The sequence below is a fragment of the Marmota marmota genome, unplaced genomic scaffold (genome assembly GCF_001458135.2).
Source record: "Marmota marmota marmota unplaced genomic scaffold, marMar, whole genome shotgun sequence".
NCBI lineage: Eukaryota > Metazoa > Chordata > Mammalia > Rodentia > Sciuridae > Marmota > Marmota marmota.
In genome coordinates, this window is record NW_026000211.1 from 37184495 (window position 1) to 37196109 (window position 11615).

Sequence of the window (11615 nt, forward strand, 5' to 3'; positions counted from 1 at the left end):
ACACCTAAGGTAAATTTTGTGACAAGTTGAAGCTTTTCAACATAGGTGAACCTTTTTTTGATAACACAAGAATAATTAGATGCTTGGTTGAAAACATACATAGGAACAATCTGTGAGAAAGTGGCCATCTCATAGGCTTGAAAGTAGATTTGAAAGCATGCATCAGGGAATAAAGTTTCAAGATTTTCATTTAATGTTTCCATTTAATTTTTTATGTAATACTTAAATGTGAAATGTAGTTTTTATGTGACAAGTTCTATAAGAAAAGTATCCAATTTAATCTAAAATTTTTTGTTTCATTTTTGTAAGCAAAATGTGTACTTGTTTAGGAAAGAATTCCATTAAGGAGGGACAATATATTACCTAAATTTATCTCTCTCATATTGCTGGAAAAACCTTTACTATTTTATCTTCATCTTTTAAATCTGACAGTTTGTATTTAATTTTTATCAGTTTTGTCATTCCCATTCTTCAAGCTGCATGTGGGCTTGAATATCTTTCTAAGATGTATTGATTTTGGTCCTTATTTAAATATTGTAAAAATTACTATTGATTGTCAGAAGAATAATTCTGATGTACTCCCCACCTCCACAGACTCCTTCATTACCAGCATCTTCATGCTCATGTTGTAAGGGTGACTTTGACTGGGAGAGAACTAAATAAAACTAAGGTCATGCTTACTGCTCTGTCCTTGGAATACTCTTCTTTTGGCAGCAGCTTTTCGTATTCTCCCTGCTCTTCCTGCAGTTTTTATACAACAACTTGTTCAGATATGGAACTATAGTACTGTGTCTAGCTTTGTATCCATGGTAGCAATTTTTGCCCTAGTTTTATTTGACTTTTCATTTAATTCTTCACAAAGGGCATTCATTCTTTTGTGGAGCAAGCTAATGAGACACTGGTACCAGAGCCTTGGTTCTTATGTGCCAAAAACAGCATCTTGCAAAGCTGCAAGACATATGACCTTGGGGAGTAGGTCTCATTGAGTAAATTTTGCATTTCAAATATCTCCAGACATTGTCTTACAATATTAAAGTTTTTCAAAAATTAGACATAGAAGTGGATAGGTTAATTTTCATTAAAAGATTTTTTTTTATTTTTTTACTACCAGAAGAAAAGCTCTTTCCCCAATTTTCTATTTGTTGAGTATTATTCAGGTTTTCTTTTCTTTTCTTTCTTTTTTTTCTTTTCTTTCTTTCTTTTTTTTTTAGAAATACAGCATGTACAACTTTCACTAAATGTAGCATACTGATGATAATTTGATAGTTAAGGTCAAGAAACTTTTTGTGCCATTTTATAAATTCTAATATGATTTCAAAGCCATGATATAGTCAACCTCTGTTAGTGATAATTAAATAAAATCAACTTTAAAATAGAATATTTGAGGAAATTTTTATGTAAAATAGCAATTCATTTAGTAAATATATTTATCTTTTACCAAATAATACAAAACAAAAATGATAAAAATGGATGAACCATTAGATGATGTCTTTACCATTGATCAATACCTATTTATTAAACTGGTTAGTTCAGCATTATGGGTTTACAGGGGAAGAGATACAAGAATCTAACTCCAGTTATAATTTTCTATTTCTGTTTTTCTACAAATCAGTAAAAATAAGGCTAGATATAGTATCCTCACTGCTTTTGGATCAGAAAACTCCAACATTGTATTTAAAAACTTAAATTTAACATTTCAAATAATACACCAGCTTTGCAATCACCAAAATTGTCCAATAAAAAAATTACAAACAATTTTATGTACTTTAAATGATACTAAATGTCAGTTTACACACACACACACACACACACACACGAAAATATTTCTAAAGGATTAAACTAATTTGCTGTGTTACCTTTTTGTTTTGTTCATAATATTATTTATTAGAATTTCTTACTACATTTCTGAAAACTGCATTGTATTTAGTATGCATGGCTTTTATCATTCTACCATTTTTACAATATATAATGATATAACAAATTCACTGAAACTATTCAACAATAGTTTATTATTGGCATTTATTATCTGATATATTTGGAATTCTGCGAAATTCAGTCTCATTGCATTAGCAATACAATTATATAATGCTTTAATTTTCTTAAAACACCTGCTAAAATTTAAAAAAACTGTGTAAGATATACACATCTATTTTAAAAGCAATTTTCACTAAAATTGTATAACACTATACCTGATAATGTTTATTCTTTGTTTAAGCAATAAAAGCAACATTAAAACCAAGTCTCATTTTGTTGACTAGCAACCAAAGGTAATAGGAGATCAGAAAATGTCATTAAATGAGTTTCCTAGAATAAAACTGACTTTGATTTTAATGAGAATAAAAGTATTTGTGTTCCACTTGAATGATATTTGAATGATACTTTATAGTCATAATTTCATATTTTTTATCAGATACCATGGAAGAGGCAGTGCTTATATGCTTAATAATAAGATTTGTCTCAAATTTAATAAGTGGATAATATATTTAGCAGAATAAATTTAAAGAGTATTTTTAAACTAATTATGCACTGATGCATTAATGCTAACTAGCAACCAGAAAAGGAGAAAAAAAAATTAGTGAAAAAGAGAAAGGAGTATATTCTGACAGAAAGCTATGGAGGATTATGTTTCACAGAAAGGTAATTGTCACAGTCTAATAGAAAATACTTTTAAAATTTTTGGACAAGATGGGTAAAATTACAACTTTCAAGATAAATCACAGAAGTTGTAATTGTTACTTAGGATAAATTCTGGGAGAAGGAATAAGACATGACAGAAATCATCTTGAATTTCATGTGTCTTTATTCATATTGTCTAATGGTAAACCTTGTGTAATTTTGTCAGCATGCTTTAGGTATGTTTTTAACCCTTTAAATTAAATTTCAACTGAAAACACTTGCCTTTCCTTTTCTTTCAATCTCAGACATCTCAGTATCTTTTTCTTGAACTGTTCTGAGGTTTAACAAGACCTTTCCAGAGACACATCATCCAAAATATTAAAGAGTTAAACTGGAGATTATAACACATCACCAACATGAAAAAGAACCTCCTCAGAAGTTTCTGAGTCACTCTCCAACTTGGGGTGAATTTCATTACACCTTTATGGCTCTCATTTCCTTCCTGTCAATCTATTCCATTTAACAAATTAGTTTTTTCTTTTTTTTTGTCAAACAACATAATTAATATTTATTGCATCATTCTGACCCAAAGCAGTCCCTTTAAAATAGGCACTACTTTAAAATCAATAAACAATTAAAATAAAATATTTTATATTCTATTTTTTCTTTAAATCATAAAGAGAATACAGAAAACATTTTTAGAAAAAAATAATAATGTGATTTGTTTTCTATGCAACCATTCCTTAATAGCTCCACACCAACCATGTTTTTCCTTTGTCTAGAAATCACAATTTATATTCAGTGCAGTTATATCCCTCTACATTTTGTTGAAATAATTGATACCATGCATTATCTTCCTAATCACTCCCTAATATTCTCTATGCCTAATTAGCCCTGAATATTCTCAATGCATGCTTATACAATTTCTAACATCTAGCTAATTTTAAGTACTTCCATTAAACATCATTAGATATCAACACACTTTTCTTCTGAAAGTTGTGTCTGCATTTTCATTGTTTATGTCATCTAGTGTGCAAATATAAAATATAAGTTGGTGCTTCTATAACTTCATAATGAATTGTCCTAGTTTTGTTATCCCTGTTTTTCCTGCTCGTTTTTCTCAGATCTTTTTGATAAAATAACGTCATGCACAATTAGAGGAAAATCAGGAAATATATGTAAAATACATTGAAGAGGTCACAAAGAAAATAAAATCAAAATTAAAACAGTTAAAGTGAATTTACTGGGACAATCTTGGTATTAATTAGTAGAAATAGGAAAAAATATCTGAAAATTAATAGGAAAATAACACACAAAAGCACAGTTTGAATCTTTAAGTAATGAGTATTAATCATGATATGTTATTTAGGATTTTGCTGACTTGGAAGTATTTCAATGATTTTTTCTGTAATTTATTTGTTTTAATTAAAATGAATTTTCAGTGAATTACATGTATAATGAAATGGATATTTTTCTTAATAACTAAAGTTTTCACAGATTCATTATAATTTCTTTGTACACTTCTCTCTCATTTGCTTAAAATGTTTCATAATACGATTTGTTTTGTGATTTTTCTTCTATGTAGGTGTTCTCTTTTTTCCAAATTGTTAGTATATTCTTTATAAAAACAAGAGAAACGTACACTAGCTATGGTTTAATCCTTCATTATGATTTAAGTTCATATCTCTGGTTGTATATCCAATTGTTGAATTTTTTATCATTTTATGATAAAATTTACCCTGTGTCCATAGTTCTTCTGTGGCAGTGATTCAGGCATTGTTTTATATCTGATACTTAGTGTCTCCTTATGACACTGTATATGCAAGTATCTTAAATAATAATGTGCCTTACTGCAAAATTTAATTAGATAGATAGATAGATAGATAGATAGATAGATAGATAGATAGATAGTTTGGCTAGAACATGTGATTGCAAATCTCTCTGATGCTAAAGATAAGTCTGCTTAAAGTTCCAATTTAAAGTGTTTGCTTCTGCCTTTACTAATGCATATGCTAAAGCTGACTTAAGCACCCCTTTGCCCATTCTTTTAATCTCTCTAGATCTTATTGAATCTTAAATCTTCAAGCATAGTATTTGCTTTTCCTCTCAATTTTGAATCATCTGCTACTCAGCACTCTATCCAGATTGTTAATAAATATGTTAAATAGCTAAGGGCCTGAAACTAATCCTAGAGGGCCTTACTGGGTGCTATTTTTTGAAAGCCCAATATGTTCTATTAATAATACCTATGCATTTTAATATGGTTCTCCTTTTGATATCCACCATAAAATGTTGTACTGGAATAAATTTTAATAAAACATGTTTGAAAATAGGCTTTCCAAATCCTCTATTTTGAAGTTATTATTAAGCTGAAATCAAAAGAATATCCATACCTCTACCAAAAACAGCATTTTTATATAATTCTATCTAAATCCACTTTAAGCAAGTGTAATGGGGGAAAAAGGTACAACAATAAGGAATCATACAACAGAAAACCTTTGGGCTATACATAGCCAATTACAAATTTTTCTGAACCTTCCTTGGGGTACCCCAAGGTACAACTAGTGCTGTGAGCATTTAAATTGATTACCTTGAGATTTATTCTTTGTTAACCTCAAAGTACTGAATTCATATCAAAAGTGTCTTCTTGCATTAAAGCCCATATGGATTAATAAAAGCAGTGCTAGAAAGGACACTTTCAGTAAGACAGTCCCCTTGAAACTAAGCTTGCATGTGTAGCAAAAGATGTTGGTAATCTTAAGACCTTAATTGTCAGAAGCAACTGGGCACATTTAAAGGCCAGGTACTCACTAGAATTCAAGTCAGCTGTCACTGAAATGACTTGTCTACCAATATTTATCTGGATCTTACAGGAATTACCTTTTCCTCTTTCTTATAGGATTATTTCATTTATGTATGTATCATATAAGTATATGATATTTTTATCAAAGTAATTTTTATATTACTGTTGATAGTCAAGTAATTTACCTAAATTATATATTCTTTGGGGTAAGAGACACAGATGTGTAATATGTAAGAACAGAAAACCCAAGACATTTATGTTGAACTACAAAAAGTAATATCATGTTTAGATCTATAATTATGCTTAGACTATTTTCAGAACCACCGGATTGTTAAACCAAAATATCTAGTCATAATCAAGGTTAAACTTAAAATGAGGATTTCTCTATCTTTATGTCCCTAAATTTATATATTTGCCTTCATATACCATTCAATTAGAGTGGTGCAAACAACTCAAAATTACTTGAAGGCAAAATTAAACTACACTTTTATCCTTCTTATATAATATATACGATATTATTCATACAATTCATATATCATTCAAATTGAGAGTCATATTTAAGATATTTCCCCAAACCAGAAACAACTCACATCTTCAATAAAGAAGAATGAATACCAGGGAAGCAGAAAACTAGGTAAGTCAAATTGACAGATTAAATATGCAAAGCAGAAACTCAGACACAAAATATTTCCTCCGCAGGAAGACAGAAAGCAAGTTTTGATTGCAAACTGAAGTGAATCTACTAAAAAGAAAATTGTTTATAAGATTTTGTATGGGTGCTGTTTATTTTTACCTAGTATGAGAAAATGTACTATTAATTCTGGTGGATGCATTAGTCCTGTGACAAGAAATTCCTTGTTATGTGGTAGAAAANACTAAATTTTTTATCTGACAACATGCTTTGCATTTGAACAATAGCATTTAGCTCCAAACTTTATCACAAGTTAGAAAAGATACTGGAAGAGAAGTCTATGTGGAAATAGTAAGTATCAAGAAGAGATGATAAATGGTTCATTCCAAGAGATGACCAATATATGCAATTGAACTGCATGGACAGGATTTCATAAGCGGAATCATCACTGTTGGAACAAAAGAGATTTTACCAATGGGCCTTTTAGGAAGTCTTCATGATTCTATTCATTTTAAATTGAATAGGAAAGACAAATAGCCTGGAAGGAGTAGCTGACCACTCATTCCATAAAGAAAAGCAAGTTGGAATTGAGTCAGAGGAGCAAAACATGGAAGTCCTGAAGAGATTATTTATGGAAGATATAAATTTTAAGTTGGACTTTGAAGGATATTACCATTTTACATTGCCAGTATGAGAAATGATAGCATGATCTGGAATGAAATGAATGTAACCTAACATGGCAAAGCACCACTATTATCATTCACCATTATAAATGACATTTCTTCATGTTTTCATTATGGTTAGTTATTACGTAGTTAATTAGGATTCATAATGAATGTAGGGTACATTACTAATGTTGTAATTTAATAAACTTACATGTCACCCAGGAAATATTATTGTACTTTGTTATGCTAAAGTTAATGCCTTCTAAAAGTATACTAAAACAATTTGATTTCTTTTTTTTTTAATTTTTGTTTGTTTGTTTTATCTTTATTTAGGTGGGGAGAGTCTGGACATAAACTCATTTTAATATAAAATGAAAAAATATTTTGAAATGACTTTGTGGGAATTCCATGTTCTTATTTATTCACATATATATTTTATTCCTTAGCAATATTTATTTCTTCCTAAAATTGATTATTGAGAGTCAAAATTCTTTTTTTTTTTAGCGAGAGAATTTTTTTAATATTTATTTTTTTAGATTTTGGTGGACACAACATCTTTATTTTATTTTTATGTGGTGCTGAGGATAGAACCCAGAGCCCCGAGCATGCCAGGAGAGCATGTTACCGCTTGAGCCACACCCCCAGCCCTCAAAATTCTTTATGGATAATTAATCTAAGGACTTTGAGAAAGACTTACCAAGTACTATTGATGTGAAATATTCCATTTACCTATTTAATAATACCTCTTCAATCTTTCAATATGTTTGTGCCTCTTTTAAAAAGTTATAGCTAGATAAGTTATACATAGAAAGATAGGTCCTACTTTATGACAACTTATGATACATAATTTTGTTAAATATATTTAACCACGTTATTAAAAATTCAGATTTATACATTCTTCAAATTTATTTAAAAAATCTTTATTGCTTTTAAAACTGTCCACTTAAGATTGGATTTAGCAATATCTAATGTTTCATTCATATATTTCCAAAATATCAATTTTATTAAGGCTATGTTGAATGTATCTTTCTCTGAATATCACCTCTTCTCTTATCTCCTATGATTATTTTAAACAGGTTTTTGCAGCAGTATAATTTAATTGTAAAGTGTAGTCAGGCAATCTAATTTGAATTTCTTCTCTAATGCTTCAATCTGTGATTTCTGAGAAGTTACTTATTTCTCTTTGTCTATGTTCTTCATCCAAAAACTGTATAATAATATAACTACCTCCTGAGGCTTTCCTAAGATTTAACAAGATAATTTATGAAATGAGCTTGACAACTAATGAGTATTCAATGAATGTTAGCTATTATTATATCAATTAGAAAAGTACTTAGAAATCATCCCTTCCTATAGTCATATAAAAATTCAGAACCTCAGCTTCAGTTTTGCCATTATATTTTAAAGTGTGAATTATAGCCCAATAATTGGCTGTGAAAACAGTTAGTTCGGTCTGATAGCATTACCTACTAATATAAAAAATGGAACAGAATAGAAAAAGGTTATTAGATCACATCAAATATAGTAAGATTAAGATATTTTTTCATGAGACTTTAATTATATGTATATGTATATTTTCTATCCTTTAAGTCCCTTAAAATTAAAATATAAAAACCTATATTTTTAACATCATTATAACTTTTTCTGAATAATCATGGAGTATTTAACTTAATCCTAGGGATTTAACTAAAATCCCTAATATGTGCAATTTTTGTTGTGTTTAAAGATACCAGATGCCATGCTGTAAAATGAGTCTTTATAATATAGCAGTCCACTTTAACAATGAAAACACAATAGAAAAATTAGTTTCACAACAACATAAGAAATCTTCATAAAACATATCCTACCTTTTTACTAAGAAGATTTTTCTCCAGACATACTTATTGCTCATGATTCCTAAATGCCATGTACTATTGAAAACCTTGAAATATCTTTCTTTCCAACAGTTTTCTCCCATTCACCCATAAGTTGCAGCTCAAATATCTGCTAATCAGGGAAATCTTGGCAAATTTTCTAAGTAGGTAGCAGTGTTTCATTCTTTTCACAACAGATTGAACTTTGTTGTATTTATTATCATATTTATGTGTCTATTTCTATAAAAAATAAAATAATGAAAGAAATGTTATTGGTGTATTCTTTCAATTAAAAACTTGAGCAAACATCAAATATGTTACCAATATAACTTGATCTAGCAAAGATTGTTATATTTATGAAAATATTGTATTTTTCTTTCTTGCAAGTCAAATAATTTAGACAAATATAAAATTAGGGAAAATTAACTACTAAACATCAATATTGTATAGACATTATCATCTACCTGTCAGTGTAATATTTTGGAAATGTGGCCATTCAGATACATATTAACTACTTGAGAATTCTGTATCCCTCCAGTTCCTCCACAATCTTTGAACTTGATTATGTTTAAATGAGTAATATCCATTTGATTTCCTATTTCTACATTCTTTTTTCAGAATTAACATCATTTGAAGATGTATATGTTCTCATTCTTAATTTGCCTTACTTGAATATAATGCATATTGGGTTTTTTTTTCTATTTTAGTGTTCCAATAACAGTTAAAAGAAGGTTCAAGTCATGCCCCTGATGTTTCAAATGGAAGTAGGATTTAAATTGTAAGTTATATCTGTAAACTAAAAGTAGGTACTTTTTCTTATCCTTCTAGGAAAAAGAAAGGTAAAGTAAAGCACTCCTGAGCTTCAGGGGAGTGATATACACACATCTGAGAGTAAGAGTGATGGAAAATTGGACTTGAATAAAAGAGATGCCTTCTTACGTCTAGCATGAATTATTTAAGTACCTGTGTTTTTGTGAGAGAATTTGAGAAATATCCTCTTCAACGAGGTGGCCATAGAGCTTCTAAATTATTTTGTCTAGAATCTTTGAAGTACCTAGGTTTTAAACCAAAATCTCAAATGCATAAAATTAATAAGGCACTTCTTAACATTGAATGAACAACCTAAAACTCAGAGAAAATATTTAAATTAGCAATCAAAATATGAACAAGAAAGAAAATTTGCATGGCAATTATGGGGGTGCATAATGTTAATAAGCAGTATGAAGCACCCATTTTGCTAACAATGAGTTATTTATAGTCTAAATCTCTGTTTTTAACATTTTGCATGTTGGCAAAACTTATAAATTTACTAACAATCTCAATGTAGCAACTTAAATTTCTCAAAAAGCTTTGAAATTTTTAATTTTATGATGTCATGTACATTTTTCAAGAGAAATGAGCCTTCTCACTTGCAGAGTATAGTGTAGAAAATGCAGAAGACACAATACATGCTACATTCTCAGAACTCAATTTCTGGGTGGAAAGGATAGAATTTTAAAGATACAACAGTTAGATAAAAATAGATTACACAAAAAAATATGTAAAATAGGTGGTTATTCCGAGTTTAGAAAAATGTAGATTCTTGACTGATAATCAAGAATAATAATATTATAAAGTTAAGAAAGTTTTATAATTATTAATATTTAAAATATATAAATGTAAAGTACAAATATTAAAAGGATACTAATAACTTCAATATTTTGAAGTTTTACAATATTAAAAAAGTTAACAGATGACAATATTTAAAGTACCTTAAGATATCACATGCAATAATTCTACAACATAGATATGATCTTACAAATAAATAAGTGACTAAGAGCAAATGCGTTATTCACAATAATCATTTAGTTGGGAGAGGAATCACTCTGTGTATCTTAATTGTATTGTAATTTTGTCCGTTTTGACTTAAGTAGATAGAATGTGATTTGAGTCGTTTCATGCAAAGAAAAGATCATATTTCAAATAAGTCTGATAATGGTTTATTTACAGTCAGTGAATAGAATGGATTTGTTCATAAATTATAATTATTTTCAATAATTAAGGAAAAAGTTATGCATACTGGGTAAACACAGATTGCTGAGGAAGGCAATTGCCTATAAAACAAAATATGTTGACACGTGATATTCATTTCACTTTATTATCATGACCAGTCCTGAAGTGTGTATAACTTTGTAAGGTCTAATATGCTCATATACGTCAATTAGATGTCAAAATATTTTTTTTTCTGGAAACTAAGCCTTAAAGTGATAAAATTATTTGCAAATAACATCCTATAGGTAGTAAATAAGAACCTCAAATGACAGTAAAAAATATTTTTTACAAATTCAACATATTAATAATATATTTGAAATACATGTAACACAAATCCAAATTCAACATAGTTACAATAGTAATAAGCCTTATTAACTTGAAAAGATATGAAGTGTAATAAGATAAGCACTGGTTAATTTAGTGCCAATAATGAAGATCCATGGGGTTTCTCCTAAATTGGTCTTAGAAACAATTTTTGCAGTTTTTAAAATATTGGTCATGCTCATGCATGTTGATGTCTAAAATCTGCTTCAGCTTTAAATTAAATATTAATATTAATAAAATATTAATTACACGGATTATTTTAACATATTATTGTAATACCAATTAAAATAGGAACAAAAATATTCAAGAAACAGAGAATAGTATGTGTACATTTGTTAGCATTTTGTAACTGAAACCAAAATACCCAACGAAAACAGTTTAGAGGAAAAGTTTATTTTGGCTCACAGTTTCAGAGGCTCAGTCCATGGCTAGCCAGCCAGTGTTCCGGGCTGGAGATAATACAGAGTGTCATGGAGAAGGGACTTCAGGGAAAATGGAATCTTCAAAAACAGACCCTCAGTGACCTACCTTCTCTGGCCACACCCCTTCTGCCTACAACTACCACCCAGCTTGTTCATTCCAACTAGGATGAACTGATCAGGTTATAACTCTCATAACCTAACCATTTTATCTCTGAATATTCCTGCATTAGCATAAGAGATTTGGGGGCATACCTCATATCCAAACTATAA